Genomic DNA, 19,689 nt, shown 5'->3' with positions numbered 1-19,689 from the left:
ATATCACCCCCAATTCTTCATTGTACAATTTTGCTGTTACTGAATAATCCCAAAGTTAACTTTTTTTTCAGGGGCCCAGATTTCCCATGGCTAGATTTGTATAGAAATTGCATTTACCATCAAAAAATTTGTATATACAGGTTCAACAAACAAACAATACTTGGTTAAGTTTCCATAGGTTGCTACCTGCCTCATGGATGGGACAAGGGCTTTTCCCAAATCTAAATAATTAAGAAAATAAAAATAAAATAACTAACAATAACAAAAAATAGAGAGAAAAAGGCAAAAGGAGGGAAAGGGGTAAAGGAACAGGAGAGAAACCTCTACCTCCACCCTGAAATTTTGCTTCAAATAAACTTTCAATGCAACTGGGTCTCTTCCAAAAGAAATTTGTATCAGGGTCAAGTGGAAGTCAATTCTTCACATGTGGCACATTTGATGATTTCTTTTTAAGGGAATCCTGACCTATATTGCATTATTGTGTGCAAATTCTCTCCATGATTCAAATCAGCACCAACTTGTCTGGAATTTACTGTTGCAGGAAATTGCTTAAGGCCCTGAAAGATTAAATGATTTGTTCTAGGTCACACACTGATTACATGTCTGAGGCTGAAACTAAATGAAGGACTTCTGAGTCCAAAGCCAATTCTCTTTACACTGCTTCTCTTCTTGAATATTATGGCTTTGATCATTCTTGGTGAATAAATTTAAAGAAAAATACCATAAAGAATTATCAAGGGATGAAGCTAACAGAATCTCTTTTCAAGAAATCACCTTTTTAAATGAATATTTTCTAATATTGATGTGATTGTATGAAGATAATTATACTGATGGGAATAATTTCATGGGGAAAAAGAACTTAACATCATCATAGAATGACTGGTATAACCTGCCCCCTTCCTCCTTTTCCATTCTTCTCATACTTTAAAATCTAATGAGAATGGCCTCCTTGGTATTCCTCAAACAAACATATTCCATCTTCTGACTCTAGGAAATTTTGATGGCTATTACTCATGCCTGGAGTTTTCTCCTTCCTGCCTTCCCTAGCTTCCTTCAAGTCCCACCTACAATTCCAATTTCTACAAGAAGCTTTTCCTGATCCCATATAAAACATGTGCCTTCCCCTTGTTAATTATCTCCATTTTATCCTTTGTATATCTTATTTCTACAAATTATTTGTATGTTGTTTCCCCTTAGAGAATAAACTACCTTAGAAAAGGGATTATTTGGTGATTTTCTGGAAAATGATGAAATTGGACTAAATGGATGTTTTCTTTCAGCTCTAATTCTATATATAGCTTTAAGATCTTATTACCTTTGAAATGAACATGGGAAAGTCTGCACCTGGTTTTGAAGAACCACTGATGGGCTGACATCTGTGTTTAAGCAAACAGTTTGAACCAAGTTTAGTAAGAAAGAATCTTGGACTTTTACGTAAATGGGTCTTTTCTCATATTTTTCAGAATATTAAACCTCACCTGTGGTGGGCAGTTAGGTGACACAATGGATAGACTGGTAGGCTTGGAAGACTCATTTTCCTAAGTTCAAATCTGGTCTCAGACACTTACAAACTGTGTGATTCAGGGCAAGTCACTTAATTCTGTTTATCTCAGTTTCCTCATTCATAAAATGAGCTGGAGAAGAAAATGGTAAACTACTCCATTATCTTTGCTAAGGAACCCCAAATGGGGTCGAGTCACAAAGAGTCAGACAGACTGAAAATGACTGAACAACAATAGATCCTGGATAATATCTGGAGTTCACCCCAAAAAGAAAAGTAAAGATATTCAAGGCAAAATATTAAGTATGGAACAAATACTTCATTTCTATCCATAAAAGAAACTCAAAATAAAAGACTCATAGAATTCATTTAACAAAACTATTTGAATGTGATTAAGTGACAACTTATAATTACTCTTAAAATGTGCTAAAAGTAGTATCTGGGGAGTGAGAGGAAAAATCACAGCCAGTTTCTCTACCCTGGTCCCATTCCCTTTATAGAGCTTCTAGAGACATAGGGGAGTCATAGTTAAGAGGCTGAATTAGAACCAGTCTCTTCTTTTTACTGAAACTGCATTCCAACTTTCCCTTTCACTTCCTCTCACAGGATAAGGAGTAGGAAGTCAGAGAAAACTAAGTCACCCATTCAGGACTTGCCAAATTCTATTAGTCCTGAACCACCACAAACAAGGCACAAAGTCTTGTGTGGTCAGCTGCAGTCATGTAGGGAAACTTAGAATGCTCCCTGGAAATATCCCTTCTGGAATTCATAAATATTTGTCTATTGAATTGAATGTAGTTAAATACTTTGTCCTGAAAAATGAAAACTTCATTCACATTCTGTTCCACCATGATTTTTCTAGCTGACCCTGAGTCAGAGAGTACTTATGCTAGTAGAAGTCCTGGGTTTTGCCAATTGTCTTCTGACAAAACTTCTGAATATCATTATGGATTGGCCTTCCAGAAAAAATGAAATTGGATTTATATCACCAGAAGGGTTGATAAAAGGTACTTCAGTGATCACTAAATGAACCTTCCCCAGAGACTTTTATGAGAGCCTGAGATTATTAATTCCATTTTATACACAAGAAAACAAAGAGCCACAGAGAACAAGTAATTTGCCTAATATCACTGTTGAATTCATGACTTGATCACTTTATTTATAAGGGATGGTTCATTTACTAAAGGTCATGTTACATTTAAAATGACTGGCTGTTAAATGGATGGCTTTGTATTTGGAATTAATCATAGCTAGTCACCAGAGACTAATAGAGTTTTGGATTTCTGCAGGACCAGGATTTTATAACCTTACATTAAAACATTAACAGGGAAAATCAAAATAGATATTTCATAATATTATAGCTTTATTTGAGTGGGAAAAATCTTAGATTAACTAAACCAGTCCTCTACAGATGAAGAAAATGAATGTCTAAAAGATGATATATCTTGTCCAGTGTCACATCAGTAGGGCTAAATAGCAATATTGAATCCAGATCTCAGCCATAGATCATAGACCACAGAATCTCCTATGAATGTAAGGCTATGTATAGCTTAGTGAATTCACTAGATTTAGGGAACTGTATCTTATCTAAAAGTAAACACCCTTAATAGAAGATTTAGAACATGTTCTTAAGGAAAATTTCAACGTACGGATCAGTGGATGATATTGTAGCTCCCAATATGATTTTACTTCTCAAATTCCTAAGAAACCCCAATTGACTGCAAAAAATTGAGACTTAAAATTTGAAACAACATCATTAAATTGAGCAAAGACTTATCAGTAAATTATAAATGCTAACTAAAATTGTAGTAAACAGATGGTAAAAATCATTGAAAATAGGCTAGAATCATATTTAAAACACATCTAAGTTAATTTCCCTTAAGGTTTGTTTTTGTTCATCTGTTTCCTTCCAGAGCATGATTTTGAAAAGACCTCAAATTCACTTCAATAAGCATGTCAAATAATCAGGAAGTTCTGAGTAACATAAAAAGTGGGAGATCTCCTAGTCAGCTCATGTCTGATTGAAGAACAAAACTGAGGAATAGAGGTTCTAAGTGGTTTGTGAAATGAGAGTGACTTGTTTTAAAAAATTGATCATTAAGTAAAATATGCCAACCATAAAACCAAATGTTTGAAACTAACTATAACTCTACCCAACCATCGCCTGCTCTGCCATTAAAATAAAAACAATAATAATAATGGCATTTCTATAATGTTTTAAAACATTAAGACAAGGGAATTCCTGCACATGTGTTATCTCTTTTGGTCCTGCCAACAGCTCTGTGAAGTGAGTATTGTTATCCCTTTTTGGGGGAGGAATACTGAGATGGGGAAAAGGAATCTGTAGAAACTCATATGACTTTCCCAGAGTCATTCAGGTAGTAAGTGCCTGAACCAGGGTGTGAAGTCAGGTCTTTCAACCTAGAAAACAAGGCACTGGGTGATCCATGTACTGCTAATGGCTCCCAAATACCCCTAGAATATTCTAATTTAAAAATTATTTTTCCATCCTTTAAAGATTAATATTTTCATTCTGTTATGCTTTCTCGTTTTATGAAACAATGGAATATGATCTACTCTAGCCTTAATCTCCTTTCCAATAGAATACTATCCCTGAATAGAAATTAATTCCTTGACAACAAGAATTGTTTCAATTTTTTAAAGTTTCTGTCTTAGTGCCTAGAGTAATGCTGGTACACGGCAGGTAAAATAAATGCTTAAATAAATATCTGAGCTTATACTAACACATAATGCTTCAAATTTCTTCCCCATCTTCAAAAACAAAACAAAACAAAACCACAACTCACTTAATTTATTTATCACCACTAATTACGATCCCATATCTCTTCTCCCTTTAGTGGCTAAACTCCTTGAAAAGGTTGTCTACAATAGTTGCCTCCACTTCCTCACACTCTACTTTAACTCTATAATCTGGCCTCTGACCTTATCATTCAACTCCAAATGCTCTCTTTAAAATTGTCAGTGATGTATTAATTGCCAAATCTAATGGCCAATTTATAATCCTCATCCTTTTTTACTTCTCTGTAAGCTTTGATACTGTTGATCACTCTTTTCTTGATGCATTTCTCTCTACATTTCCATGATAGCACTCTATCCTGATTCTCCCTAAAAGTGGGCACCCTTAGGGATCTACCCAGACTTTCTCTTCTCCTTCTATGCTCTTTCACTTAGTGAGCTCATTAGCTTCCACGGTTTCAGTTATCATCTCTATGTTGATGATTTTCAAAACTACTTGTCCAGCACTAACCTCTACCTTTCTCCTGATTTCTCCCATCTTACCCCTCCCAGTACCTATTGTATATCTCATGTGTATATATACTATCTGTCAATTCTAAAGGTTTAGAGACTGGGATTACTTGGGAGTAAAATAATTCCTCTTCCCAATGTAGAATGGTACTTTCTTTGTAATTTATAGTCTAAGAGAATTGCCTAGAGCAGTGATGTCAAACTCAAATAGAAATGGGACCTTTAAACCATGTATAAGGATCCCTACAGGTTACATATTGACTTAGAAAATTGCAAATTGATATTATCTATGTTTATTGTGTTTTTATTTATTTTGTTAATTATCTCCCAATTACTTCTTAATCTGGTTTGGGCTGTACTCTGGAGTGTTGTGGGCCACCTGTGCCTGGCCTAGAGGACTGAAACATTAAATGTTTTCCTCAGGAACACCCAGATAATTTCCTGTGACATGAATGGTGATCTTGGTCCACTGGTTCCCATAGTAATTGCCTTTGTAGCCAATGCTCAGAGGAAGAACTTGAACCCGATTATTCCTGGCTTCAAAGTCAGCATGACTACATCTTCTCTGGATTTTAAAACAATTATAAAATTACTCTATTATGGTCACAGTGATGGAATATGATTTTGTGAACCCTTGATATTATGGAAGAGTGCTTTTGTTCTAACTATAAATCAGGAAATCCTAAATCTTCTGGTTTTTGGAGTCTGCCTCAGGCACTTCCCACACTCTCTATCTAGGAACAATAATCTGTTTGATAGTGAATAAAACCACTCCTCAATTCATTGCTGATTGATAATCTGGTCAGTAATAATCTGGTCAATGAGAACCAAATTCCTTCCTACCTATGAGCCATAGAATTAACATATCAATGCTAAAAAGGTAGATAAATGCATCTTCTTGCTTCTGTTTCTCTGCTGAATTTCCTTACAATTCAGTCTGTTTGTAATGGCATTACTATTGCAATAGAGCTTGGCCCCTTGGCTAAGGAGATGGGTTCAAGCCTTCAAATTCTTTTAAAATACCTGGGACTCCCCTTTTCCAACTTTCAACAACAGGTCAGATATTTTTGCTATGCATTTAAAAGAAAGCTTTGGCTTCCCTCCTCCCATTCCTATGAGAATTCTATCTGTATGTGGAATTGACAGAAATATCTGCTACCTTCTTGTTAGATGTACAAGTTGACATCAATTTAAATTGTGAACATGTGGCCAATTTGATTATGTTCAAAAGACAGAGCTTTCTTATTTCCATATTTGCACTTCATGCTTGCCTAAACACTTTTCATACAACAGCATAGATTAGCACTAATATTTTAAAAAAGTAGTAATAAAATAAACCTCTTGGTTCCTTTGTTCAAGCCCTTAAAAAGTAATAAGATGAAGTTAATAATATCCCCCTTGATTCAACTCCTGTCAGTTTTATAAGTTTCAAAGAAAGCCACTTAAGCAATTCATTGCAAATTGTTTATAATCAAAGCACAAATATTTGTTCCATCAGATTATTTTTCCACAGGGTGACTTTACAAACAAATGGTCACCTTTTACAAAGGCTCAACATCAAAAGATGTTAAACATATTGCATATTATATAGTTTTTCTCTTGATTTGCATTTATTGAATTGAATCTGATTGGAAGATTGTATAAGTTTGTCCAACATGTTGTTAAGTTGGCCCAATAATAAGGGAAGGTATCAGAGGAAAGACACCATGAGGCAGAATGCCATGGCACCCAAAAGGGATTCAACAAAGAAGGTATGGACCATGGGCAGATTTCTAGGGGAAATCTAGCCTCAGGGGTTTTACATCGCAGCTTGACTTTCTCATTGAATACAGTAAGGTGGGGTTTCCCAAGACCTCCAGAGGGGTGGGACTGTAAGAATACACTGATCCCCATCAATGCTCTTATCTGCTTATAAAATACTAGTCCTATAGGCTTTCTCTGGCAGCCCCACCTAGTTGCTCAGGACCTCATCAACCCTGAGCAAGTCACTTCATCCTGCCTCAGTTTCTCATCTGAAAAATAAGCTAAAGAAGGAAATGTCAAAACACTCCATTATCTTTGCCAAGAAAATCCCACATGGAGTCACAAAAAATCAGATATGACTGAACAACAAAAGCATTAGGGCATACCAGTAATACAATTTAATTAAGCAAACAATTATTATACACCTGCTTTATAAGACCTTGTACTAGATATAGAAAGGAGAAATAGAAGATAAGTGCACAGGTCAATTTAAACTAATAAATACCAAATACCTACAGTTTAGAAAGCCCATATGAGCTACTGGCTGCTTAAAAAGTTGGGGTAAGACATAGCCCTGTCTTCACCAGTGGCAAATATGGATATAAAACTCAGAAGAGAATGAGACCTGAAAATATAATTTGAGTCACTCTCCATATGTATATAGTACTTTGAAATTTACTCAGTGCTGGAAGTCAAGAGAGCAAGGGATTCTAGTGTAGCAGCAGAAAAAAATACATTCTTTAAGAATTAGATAGCCAGGGAGTGCAGTGGATTAGAGAGCTGGAGTGGATTAGAGTCAGGAAAATTTGTCAGACACTTACCATCTTTGTGACCCTGGGCACATCACTTAATCTCTCTCATCCTCAGTTTTCTCATATGTAAAATGGGGATTATAATAATAGTACCTTTCTCCAGGGACCTACCTCCCAGTACTCATATGTTCACTGAGATCACATATGTACAATGCTTTGTAAACCTTAAAACATTATATAAATAGAGGGAACTCCCATTCTACTGTGAGGAAGGATACTATATGAAAATGTTTAAAGTGGGAGCAGATTAAGGAGACCAGGAAGGACATAGGATATGGCCCATGAGCTGGGCCTTAAAGGAATTCATTATTGTAAAAGATGGAATTAATGGGATAATACTTTCCAGATTTGGAGTCTTTTCTTTGTCCGTGGTACACAAGTGATAAGTAAAATTGTGAGCTCTCTGGGACCAAGAAGAACAAGTCTATTCCATTTTCCAACAGAAGTTTGAATGTTCCAACTAAGCTCTTTCAGTGCTTAGATTTCTGTATAATCCTCTTATATTGATAGAAACCATAGAATTACAAAAACACACAATATCTGATTTGGAGGGGGAAGGATAAGATTAGTATACAGGTCAGTATAATCAACTTCATGCAGTAATCAATTAGGAAGTTCTTATGTATCTAGCACTGTGCTGGGCAAGAGGAGAATAAGTTTAGATAAGATATGATATGTGTCTTCATGGACCTTACAGCTTCAGTAGTTGACTCTCTAAATCCATCACTGTTAAGCTTTTGTCCCTGCTTTTAAGAAGTCCCCTTAGGGAATGGAACTCTTCCTAAGTATCCTGATTGTGCCCAGTCTGGTCAGGAGCCATATGAATGGCTTGGCTTCTTACAGGTCAAGTTTGGTGCCAGAAGTCTGAGTCACTACCTCCACTGAACCTCATCCAGTCACAGTATGGGCAGTGACTGGTTAGCACTCCTCTTTTTCCATGTTCTTTCTTAGTGCTCCAGGCATTAAGCAAATGACTCATAGAAACTTTTGAGTTTTTCTTTTTTTTTTTCACTTCCACACTTATCTTTTCTGGGAGTTATATATGTCACAGGTAATGATATAATTGAGTTTCAAAATGTGATTAGCTTTCTGTGATGCTAAGTTAAACCAGAAGTCAACTGGGTGATTTGCGTGCACCAGAGAAACCAAAAATAAATGCCAACTTCTACAGAATTGTTTATTCATCCCTTTCTCTCCAGGCCATGATTATGAATGGACCCCAAATTCAATCCAAATAATGTGTCACAAGCAGGAAATGAAGAGAAAAATGAAAAGTTTTGTGGGCTAATATAGCATTGATGTTGGTTAAGAATTTGGCAAGATTAAAGAACAGAATTTGAAAATAAGTTTGTAAGAAATGAAAGGTGATAGTAGCATCCAAAGCAAAACAACTTTGTCAATGTGAAATTTTACAGAATACATGATTATAAATACAAACCTACAAAATTATCCTCATTTATTGGCCTATTTGTTACTTTGAAAATTATTTTTAAGTTACATTTATTTTGTTGGTCTTGAAAACAGGACAGTTATCAACTCAAGTAAATTGAAAAAGGAAGCAGCTCTATAGGTCAAACTGAGTAAAAATGTTGATGTTTTTAGATAAACTAGCCCTTGTTGGGTTTTTAACAAGAGCACTTTTCAGAAATCTTCCTCAGTGAAACAAGAGGAAGAAATATGTTGAATACATTCTCAGTTGTATCACAATGAGTACAATAGCTAGCTGGGATTTCAAGGATGTCTAACTGTTTGCTGATCAATTTATACTATACAGCATAAACTTTTGATTGTATGGTCTATTGTGAATTCTCATTCAAAGAAGAGAAATGAACTACCTAGCAGTACTTAATACTGAGTCATGTAATTATAGGTAGAGTTTTCTACATGAAATTACATTATGGGAAGTGGGCAATTCCCTATTAAGGGAATCTTTTCTGTTTCATTAATAGGATAAGACAAGTATCTGTTTAAAATGTTGGGGTTTTTTATTCCATTATAATGGAAGACAATTGAGTCCCTTCCTTCTGTGATTGATATACATGTTGAAAGTCAGACTGACTTTGAGTTTGTTGGATATTTAAACCTAGATGTTTATCTTTTGGTACAAGAACTTATAAAGCAAATTTGATCTCATGTTGACTTTTTGATTTTTTAGTTTTGCATTAATAAATAGGAAATGTAACACTAGTCTGATAGAAAGACAATGAAATACGTATTTTGATGTTGGAAGTAGAAAGTTGACACAAAATAATGAAATATCCTTCCCCTTGAGCTGTGACTGATTTAGGGTAGCTGGGACTTTGGCACTGACATATGGGAAGGGGTCTGTCTAGGAGTCATGTTTTTCCCCCCATTGGCAAGCCAGCAGCTATCACACTGTATCTATCTATGTTGATTATGGTCTACTCCTGAACTCACCTATTTACTGGTGCAGATAAAACCTAATGCTCTGCTTGACTGGGCAGAGCTCATGCTACACTGGCTACTCAAGATCACTGGGAGTTTTCAGGAGAATAATCAGTAGTAACACAAAATGGCTGCTTCTACTTCAACCTTCTTTGTAAGCCTGTCGTTAACCTTTCCTGGTTCTACCTTCTATCCTTTCTTTTCATTATGCTCTCTAAAAACTTCTGTTTTTTTTTTAAACTCCCCTTCATCCTACATTTCTCTTCTCTCACACTCCTTTCATTTTATGGTGCCCACTGAAATCTAGCTTAGTCCTGAAGACACTATTGTTCTTGATAAATTCTTCTAAACTGATTTGTTCTTTCACATCCTCTAAGACACAGGGTCAGAAGGAGTTAGCATATTCCTTGCTCCTTACTATCATTTTCAGATACTCCTCTGTCACCAGTATCCAACAATAGTCATCTTCCTTTAAAGTTCACTTCCCAGCTCACAGCCTTTTTTTCCCACCTAAATCCTCACCCCCTGCAAACACGCTGGCCTTCTTTTTCTTCTTCAACCTCTTCAACTTTCATGATATTGGCCAATGATATAGCTTAACCTACCAGCTCCCCTTGCCCAGCTCAATTTGCCAGGTGCCCAGTATTTCTTTTGCTTTAAAGTTGCGAGATGGGGTAGGAGGCAGGGGAGATTTCCCATTGTCCTGAAGAGAAAAAAAAATATGTTAGGGGAATGGAAGGCAATTAATATGCTTATTTGAGGAAAGAGCAATGACCAAAATAAAAAAAGAATTATTTTCTGAGAAGTATTTGACATAATTAATCATTACTGTGAATAAGTAGTCTTTTAGTGGGCTGTATATGAGCAGATATTATGGATTAACCATAACTGAGAAGCTTTTGGGAATATTCAAGGTTTCAAACAAAGGCATGGAGATTTAATTCTACCTAGTAAGAGTCAAAAGTGTTTTAGTACCCTTGTCATTAACACAAGCAGGTATGGCTGAGTGTTCCCTAAAGATATTATAGACTCATTCCTTTCCTAGGCCTTATGCTCCCTATGAGATTTTTGAATTGAAATGAGTTGTAAAAATACATGGAAAGGGAAGGAGGGAGAAGGAAAAAAGGAAGGAAGAAGGAAGAGAGGGAGGAAGGAAAGAAGGAAGGAAGGGAGGGAGTGAGGGAAGAAGGAAGAAAGGAAAGGAGGGAGTGAGGGAAGAAGGAAGAAGGGAAAAAAGGAAAGAAGGGGGAGGAAAGAAGGAAAGAAGGGAGGGAAGGAAGGAGGAGGAGGGGAAAGGAGGGAAGAAGTAAGTAAGCATTGAAAGATGGATGGATTTCCCTTTGCCTCCTTTGAAATCTGCTCAGGTGTCATTGCAAGCTCTACACAGTGGCACATTCACAGTTTCCTTTTTGGTAAAATACCATTAACACAATGCATACTTGGCAGTAGTTGAAAAAAAGAAAAGGAGGAGTATAAAAGAGATGATACTGTGGGGAATCACTGGAAAGCATTTTCTTTGTCCCAAATATCTGCTGGATATTTGATTATGCTGATGAAAATAAATCCTTTATTTCCTATTGAATTTCTGTAATATTCCTTTAGAGAAGGTTCTAACTTATCAGGAGGAATTTAATACCGAGGGAAGACTATCTTCTTTGTTATAAATTTAGCTTAGATTAAATAATAGATATCCACTAATCTCTATGATACTATCATTTGCATCATATATTAGGAATTTGCAAAGGTGTTTCTCTGTGTTTTTTAAATCTTAAGAAACTTTACCAAATTCAATACAGAAAAAAATTTTCATGTACTCTAAAGCACACAGGAAAAAAAGAATTTTTCCCCTTTAAGTTTAGAAATAATATGATCAAAAACCTCAAAACTTTATGACTTCAAATCTGACAGGATAATTTTAGCAGTGATTTCTTTGGCTGGTGACTATTGAGAGGATAATGACAACATAGTTCTAATCAGCTCTTATATCCTTTTAGCTGTCTTATTTAATTTAACTCAAAGAAATATTCTTTGGCAAATTTAATTCACAGTTTGTCTTTGCTTCCAGGGCTACAACCCTAATTGCTATTTCCCATCGGGGAGTCAAGTCAAAGTTAACATATTGACAGATGTGATTGACTAATAAATGTCTGGCTTACATTTATATTCTCTCTTTGTCAATTCACAGGACTCTGTTGAAGAGACCTATGGTATAGAAGAGTAAAAGAAAAAAGATCTTATACCGGAAGGCTGTTTTACAAGGTAGAAGTTTTTTTCTTCTTTTTAAAAAAAGCATTAATGGAAGAAGGGTATAATGCTGTAAGATGGCACAATTTGGTTGTATTTATTATTAATGTGATGTGTCCTATTCCCATATTTACTTATATTTTCACATCTAAAAGCTTTAAGATGAGTTTAGAAGACTATAAACTCAAAACCATCGATTTTACTGTTTGTTGAATTGTAGAGTAAATCCTAAGAAAAAAATAAGGCAGCCCTCCATATTTTTTTATTAAAATTGATTTAATAAACCATGAAATGTGAAACTTGTACAGAGAACAGAACGTAGAACAGAAACTCTTAAGAATAAACAAATATGCCTCTGTAGGAACTAGAGTATGAATTTATAAGCAATTATAATTTGACTGAGGAAAGAATTATGTGTGTGTATTATTTCCCCCAATCCTACACTACCAAATACATCTCAAAAATCTTTTGAGATACTGCTATCTATGTGCTTTCTCAAGTCATGCAATAAGGTCAGTTAGTTGAAAAGTCTGTTTGGGAAGTTTTAAAGTTAGTTTTTTGTTTTATGTTTTCTGCTTTTTTTATGGTTCAGTTTTATCAGCTTTAAAACAGAGATAGCATTGGTAGGCCTTCAATGCCATCTCAGTAGTCATCTATTGCCATGGGGGAAGCAAATCTTATTTGGAGATCTAGAACATGTTAAAGAGAACTGCATAAAGTCTTTTATTTTTTTCAACAATGATATCTACCCAATGGAATTTATGAGAGAGAGAAAAAGAAAGAGACAGACAGAGACAGAAAGAGAAAGAGAGAAGAATAATTGTTCAGATATTTTATCCTATATCTTTTTATGTCTCCAGTTCCCTTCAGGGAATTTCTCACTAACTTTCAAATAAAAAAATGGATAGCATTCAAGATCTTATGATAGTTAAATTATAAGTGTATATTGTTTTTATTTGAAAAGTTTTATTTGGGAAAATATTTAGATTTTTAAAAAATGTTAATGAGTCAAACATCAAAATAGGCTTATAATTTCCATTGGGTATCAAGGGAGATTTCATATGAATTATTAAATTTTGATGGTATTTATTCAGCTGATAGAATTTAGAACTGTTCCAGAACTACCAATTAAGCCTAAGAAACCAGTAATATTTCTTTTCAAAGTAGGCGATGCTGGTGTTTGTCTCCTTTCAGAAGTAACATAGACATTTATATTGAAAACTGCTAAAATATTTCCAGTTCTTCTACTAACATCCTTCTTTAATATCCCATCGTAGCATGAATATAATCCTGAGTTCTTGAAAGCTGTCAAATTGTGATAGTTCTTTCTTGCTCCTTTTCAGAGTACAATTATGATCAAGGACTCTCTTTGGTCAAGGAACTGATTACCAGAATGTTGACAACCAAGTCATGTTTTTTTTTTTTTTTTTTTTCCTTCCAGAGCAATTCATTTAAAGGCTCTGTTGAAGTTTGGAGTACTAACAGTTTCTCTTAGGGAAGGAAGGTCCCACATAGATAAAATCACAACTCTTTGAAGTGTTGAAGTATGTATTTTCAGTTGACAAGGATAGCATAGATCAACTTAAAGTTCCTTCCAAATCTAAACCTTTGATTTGTGTCTTGAACCTGCAATTTGAGCTTCACGCTTAAATCTGTTTTATATGCAACTTTTCAAAAAAAAGCATCTTGCTGCATGAAATGAGACCCACTTATAATGTGAAGCAATGCATTAGAAACAATGTCCATTAGAGCAGAAGATAGGTAAGCTAATTCTAATAGAACTATTTTGGATGTGAACAAATTTCCCTACTATTATTAAGTAGGAAATCACAATATTCTAACATACCATAATGGTACTTAGAATGAGATAAGTCAGCTTTTTTTCAGTCTCTTTGCTGTAAGTTAATATGTTATGAGATACTTCAGAGTAATGGAAAGAGAGCAATACCCTATTGGTAACTTACAAATGACAGTTAATAGAGAAAAGTCAAAACAAAACAAAAACCTTTCAGGAGCAAAGAGAGACAAGTATAAAGAATTGCATTGTACCTTTACAGATAACCGTAATGGGCCCTATAACAGGTGATTTCCCATTTTAGATGGCACTTACCTTTCTGGTCTCTAAGGGAATTTCTCTGGCCTGCGTATCTTAATTTTCTCTTTTACTTATTGTTTAAAAGACATCGGATTTAAAACCTCTTTTCTGAATTAACAAGTAGAATAAAATACAATTCCATCTCTTTGAATGCCTAATAGTTTTGTGATCGTTTTGGCTTGCCTTTTTTTAAGGCTACTGAATTAACTTTTTTGGCTGTCAGGCTCCACCAGAGCCACTAAAATGTCTCATTTTTCTTTCTGTTAATGGTTTAATCTGGTCGAAACTAAATATTGGGTGTCTTCTCCATTCCTTTCCCTTGCAATACAATGAACAGACTTTGTTGTGACTTGCTGCTATTCTCAGCATTTCTGAAGCTTGCTCCTATTCAGGACATCCCCAGGCTATTCAGGGATTTGACCTTCGACTTGATAGTCAGGGAGTTTTTATGTAACTAACTCCTTAGAGTTTTCTGTAGCTTTTCCCACAGTCATCATAGTAGTGAGACTTCTGAGTAGAGCCAGCTTCAGTTAAAATTATGAAGACAAAGTTACTATCTCACAGGCTCCTTTTTCCATTTTTGATAGCACAATGTTTGTACCCCCAGAGAACCTCACACCAAAGTGATGAAGTGGTAATGGTGGGATTTCAAGCAGTAGCCAGTAAGTGGCCTCCTCTATGCCCTTTGAAATCATATGATGACTACTTATTGAATTGTGTTGCTCCTACCTCCCTAAGAGTCTGCCCTAAATTTTCTTCTCTTTCTATACTCTTTCATGGGTGAGATTAGCCATTTCCATATATTAATTTAGGACTATCAAATTGCCATATCCAGCTTGAGTATCTTCTATGAATTTATTTCTTATCTCCAACTTCCTGCTGGAGTTTTCCATGTAGCTGCCCTTCTAGAATCTCAAATGCATCTTATCCAAAATCTGAATTTTGGACTGCCTTTTTTCTTTGTCTGGAATGTATTCATCCCTTAACTAATACATCTTAATGTCTTTTTCTGATTTCTGGATACTACCTTGTATTAAATTTATGAGAGCACTTTGGATCTCTTTTTTGAATCTCAACACTCCTAATTGTATTATTCTTACTTATATAGATTTTCTATATTATCCTCATCTCTACCCACATGGCAGAAATAGTTTCCTTAATAGTGGAAATTTAAAAATTCTTTTTATCCCTATCACATTTTAGGGATTTCACAAATGTTTGCTGAATTGACTTGAATTTGATGTTAGTGGTTTCCTTTTTTGTCCATTATCCTGAAGAAAAATAATATCATGCTACATTTTAAAATTTAGTCTATGTAATGTCTTTTAAAAGAAAAAATCTGATTCACTGCTGAAGATACTTATTGTAGATGAAGTGGCTCTTTTCTTTTTGGCAAAACATATGACTTTCTCTTTCCCAAGTAGATATTATGTATGAATGAAGGGGAAGAGAAATTATACCCTAAGTAACAAATCAATATCATTGTAAAATCTGTTTTGCTTGTATTTCATCAAAAATGAGTTTCACCGAAGAGTATCAAACCTTTATCATGGTGTGATTTTTTTTGTTGTTAAAGCTCAAGGTATTTAAATGATGTATTCTGGTGAGGAAAGTTGATAATGTGTAATAAAATCCAACAACCTGAATCAATATTGTTATGCAATGAGAAAAGTTTGAATCTAAGAATTTTAACTTAAAGGAAGAATAATAGGATTCGTACTAAGAATAGACTTTTTGGTGGTCATATAGTCCAGCTTTCTCATTTTAGAGAGGAGAAAGCTGAGACCCAGATACATGAAATGAATGGCTCAAGGTTATATAAAGATATGCTACTCTAATATCATTCACATTGATACTTATCAACATTGTGGCATTGACAGATGATAATGTATGATGATTATGTCTTTATGCACATTGCAACTTGGTTCTAAATTTGGACAAAATAGTACTGGGGTCTTTGTCATCTTAGTGATTTATTGATTTTTTGCATCAGTCAACTAAAAAAGAAATGAACAAAATCTGAATCAGTATGTTAAAAATACTTGTTAATTAAATACAAGGGAAAGCATACTGGATGCAGAGTCAGAAGATTTGAGTTAAAATTTCATCTCTGCTACTACTATATGACTTTGAGCAAGGCATTTTGATATTGGACTTCAGCTTCCTCAACCACGAAATAATAAATTGTACTAGATATCTTCCAAGGTTCCTTGTAGATTTATATGTATGATCATTGTACATGTAAACATTGTAGGGGCATAAAGATAAATAAAAGTTTCTCTCTTCAAAATTATATGTTGTATTTATTCATATATTTTGTGCCCTACCTATCCCCTTGATTTTGGAGAAGAAATTGCTTTACCTCTATCTGGTATACACTAGCCCTCCTCCCCAGATTGGGGTGCCTTTGTTGTCAGCAGCTGCAGCTGCCCCTTGAAGGCTTTTTAAGAGTATTTCATGAGATATGAATGTTTCTGTAATGCTAAATATTGCTTAAGAATTCATTCTTCAACACTTTTCATCCATTCTAAACAACCCATCAGAGGTTCAGCCAGAAAGGAAATTATATCTACAGTGGCAGCAGCAATCAATTTTCTTGCATAATTCCCATCACTCTCCCCTGACTATGTTTTAGAGAGAAAATACATGCTTAAAAATTGATTTGGGGATGATTGGAAGGAAGAGAGGAGAATTACATAAGTAAATGTATTGTGTAAATGATGGCTAGTTCTAAGTGTTTAAGATTTCTGAAAATATTTACTATCTGGATGTACATTCATTTATTGTGCTGATCAATCATCATTAGACATTTATTGTCTACTTATATCAAGCTCTGTGGAAACATAAATCCAACAATGAGATAGCCTCTCCTCTCAAGGAACTTGTATTCTACTAATGTCACTCTACCAATATGTTATGAATGTTGCATTTTTATTTATACTTTTTAAAAAATTTCTGATGTCAGCAAAGAACATGTTGCTAGCAAATCAGTCCTTTATGATGGTTTTATATTAAAATATTTCTTTATATGAAAAAATTTATTAAAAAGTAAAGTTACAGATGGCTCTAATTTTAATATTATGTACTGACTAATATTTTTAATGACTTGTTATATAAATATTAGGGATAGGTCTTATAATTTCATTGGCATAGGGAACTTCCAAGTGAGGGAACTCTACCAATGCACATCACTACCTTTTGTTCAACTTATAAATTTAAGAGAGTTCCTTAGAGCACTGGGCAATTAAGTGACTTACCCAGGATTATATAATTACTATTTATCAGAGGAAGGTCTTCTTTGACTATGATGTTAATTCTCTATTCATTAGGACATGCTACCTTTGAATATACCTACATTTTCGAAACAAAATATTTATTAAGCACAAACATTTATTTAATTAATTAAAACCAATAATTTTGTGAGGCAACTAGGTGGCCCAATAGCACTGGGCCTGTATTCAAAAAGAACTCAGTTTAAATGCACCCTCACAAACTTAACCTCTGTTTCCTCACCTGTAAATTGGGGATGAAAATAGTGTTGTTGTAAGGATCATATGAGAAACAAATATTTGTTATTTTTTCCTCAATAGCATTTTATTTTTTCCAAATGCGTGTAAAGATAGTTGTTAACATACATATTTTTAATATTTTGTGTTCTAAATTTTTTTCTCCCTTCTTCCCAAGACAGCAAGTAATCTGATATAGGTTATCCATGTACAACACTTTTAGATATATTTCCATATTTTTCATATTGTACAAGAACAATCAAATCAAAAGGGAAGAAACAAGAAAAAAGCAAGCAAAAAAAAAAACAAGCAAGGTGAAAATAGTATGCTTTGATCTATATTTAGTCTCTACTCTCTCAGAATGCAGACGACATTTTCCATCATGAATCTTTTGGAATTTTCTTAGATCATTGAATTGCAGGGAAGAGCTAAGTCTATCATAATTGATCATCACATAGTCTGTACAGTATTCTCCTGGTTCTGCTCACTTCACTCAGCATCAGTTCATATAAGTCTTTCCAGGCTTTTCTGAAGTCAGCCTGCTCACTATTTCTTAGAGAACAATAACATTCTATTATATTCATATACCATAATTTATTCAGCCATTCCCCAATTTCCGGGCATCTACTCAATTTCCAATACCCTGCCACAACAAAAAGAGCTGCTACAAATATTTTTGCAGATGTGGGTCATTTTCCCCTCTTTTACGATAAGGTAGTTTTGTAAAACACTTAGCACAGTACCTGGCACATAGTAGATATTAAATACTTATCCTCTTCACCCTTTCCTGCCTAAACTCTTTTAGTATTTATAACCTAGTGAGCGAAGACAAGCTTATATGTGTGTATACATATATACATATGTATATGTAAGCCTAAGTGACTATGTAGACTCAAGTTTCCATACAGTCACCAATAGACATAAAACATTTAGTTTATGCCTAAAAGTAGGCATATGTGCTATGTGGGTGTCTTGTCATCTCCCCTCCTGACATCTGGACATTTCATCCATGGCTGCTCACTGAAAAGATTAAATTCTGACAGCAGGTTTATCTGGGGACCCTGGAAAGAGCAAGAGGTTGAAGTGACTCTTTAATTCTGAAAGGTAGTATCAAAGGTAGCCATTATCACATGTAGATGTAGAGTTAAATCATGTCTTTAGTTTTCAAAAGGAAAGAAAAAAAATGAAGTGTTCATACTGGTAAAAAATTAATTCTAGTTTTAATAAACAGTTTAGCTATAGCTATTGGTTGAATATTTCAGAAAACAAAAAATCAGGCTATTAGGGTTATGAGAGAGAACAATGTCTTTAGAAAGTGTTGAGTAGGATATGGTACATAAAATCCTGAGCAGACTCTACCCCCCCCACCTCCAGTAACGTTGTAGAAATTCTAATTCAGATTCATGCTTTGTGTATTCTTTAGTGTGTTACAATTAAACAATGGAGCATGCCAGACTATGCCACAGTGTTGATTAATGCATTCCTTGAATGTGTTGATTAATGTGTTCCTGGGATGCAGCCTTATGCCCTGACTGCACCTGAGGTGCTCTCTAATCAGCAGCGCTTAAGAAGCTGCTCCAATCACACTTGGTGTTTATGCATGTACGTTTGTAGAGGGTTGGAGTGCCTGGAATTATTCTGTGGAAAAAATAAAAGTGAAAAGGCATCTTATATGAATAGTCTTCTCTTACTATATACTCAGGTTTAGCAAATTAAAGAAATTACACAGGAGAGTCACTGAATTGAATGGATAATAATGCTTTGAATCTCTCGGAATATATTTTATCAATTTAATTCCTTTTTCAATTATTCATATCTTTAGTTTTAAAAAGGTTTTGATATCCAAATTTTCTTTTTCTTCCTCATTTAAGTCATTATGGCACATGATAAGCATGTTGGAAGCCTTTTTAAAACTGAAGTTGAATAACTGAAAAAAAAAAGTTTGGTAAATTCAGAATGAGGTAAATGACAGACTCAAAAAGTAACTATTAATTTATTCATTTCAGTTAAGTAAATTCAGAATTCTGAGAATAGTTTTATCTAAAAAGTCACTATAAATTCATTAATGTTAATTTGGAAGATATCTATGAGTGTTCCTAGGATTTGTCCTTTTTA

At 34.5% G+C, this 19,689-nt stretch overlaps 1 protein-coding gene across 39 annotated transcripts in view; it reads left to right on the top strand.

The window, feature by feature from the left end:
* NRCAM (neuronal cell adhesion molecule) overlaps positions 1 to 19,689 on the top strand; it is a 315,510-nt gene that overhangs the window by 151,525 nt on the left and 144,296 nt on the right. For all 39 annotated transcript variants that reach the window (XM_031938769.1, XM_031938804.1, XM_031938768.1 and 36 more), the window contains one exon: positions 11,915 to 11,988. The gene's annotated coding sequence lies outside the window, so the exon portion shown is untranslated. The remainder of the gene's footprint in view (positions 1 to 11,914; positions 11,989 to 19,689) is intronic.

The sequence above is a fragment of the Sarcophilus harrisii genome, chromosome 5 (genome assembly GCF_902635505.1).
Source record: "Sarcophilus harrisii chromosome 5, mSarHar1.11, whole genome shotgun sequence".
Lineage (NCBI taxonomy): Eukaryota > Metazoa > Chordata > Mammalia > Dasyuromorphia > Dasyuridae > Sarcophilus > Sarcophilus harrisii.
Note: the sequence above shows the minus strand (reverse complement) of the source record. Positions and strands in the feature narration are given on the sequence as shown.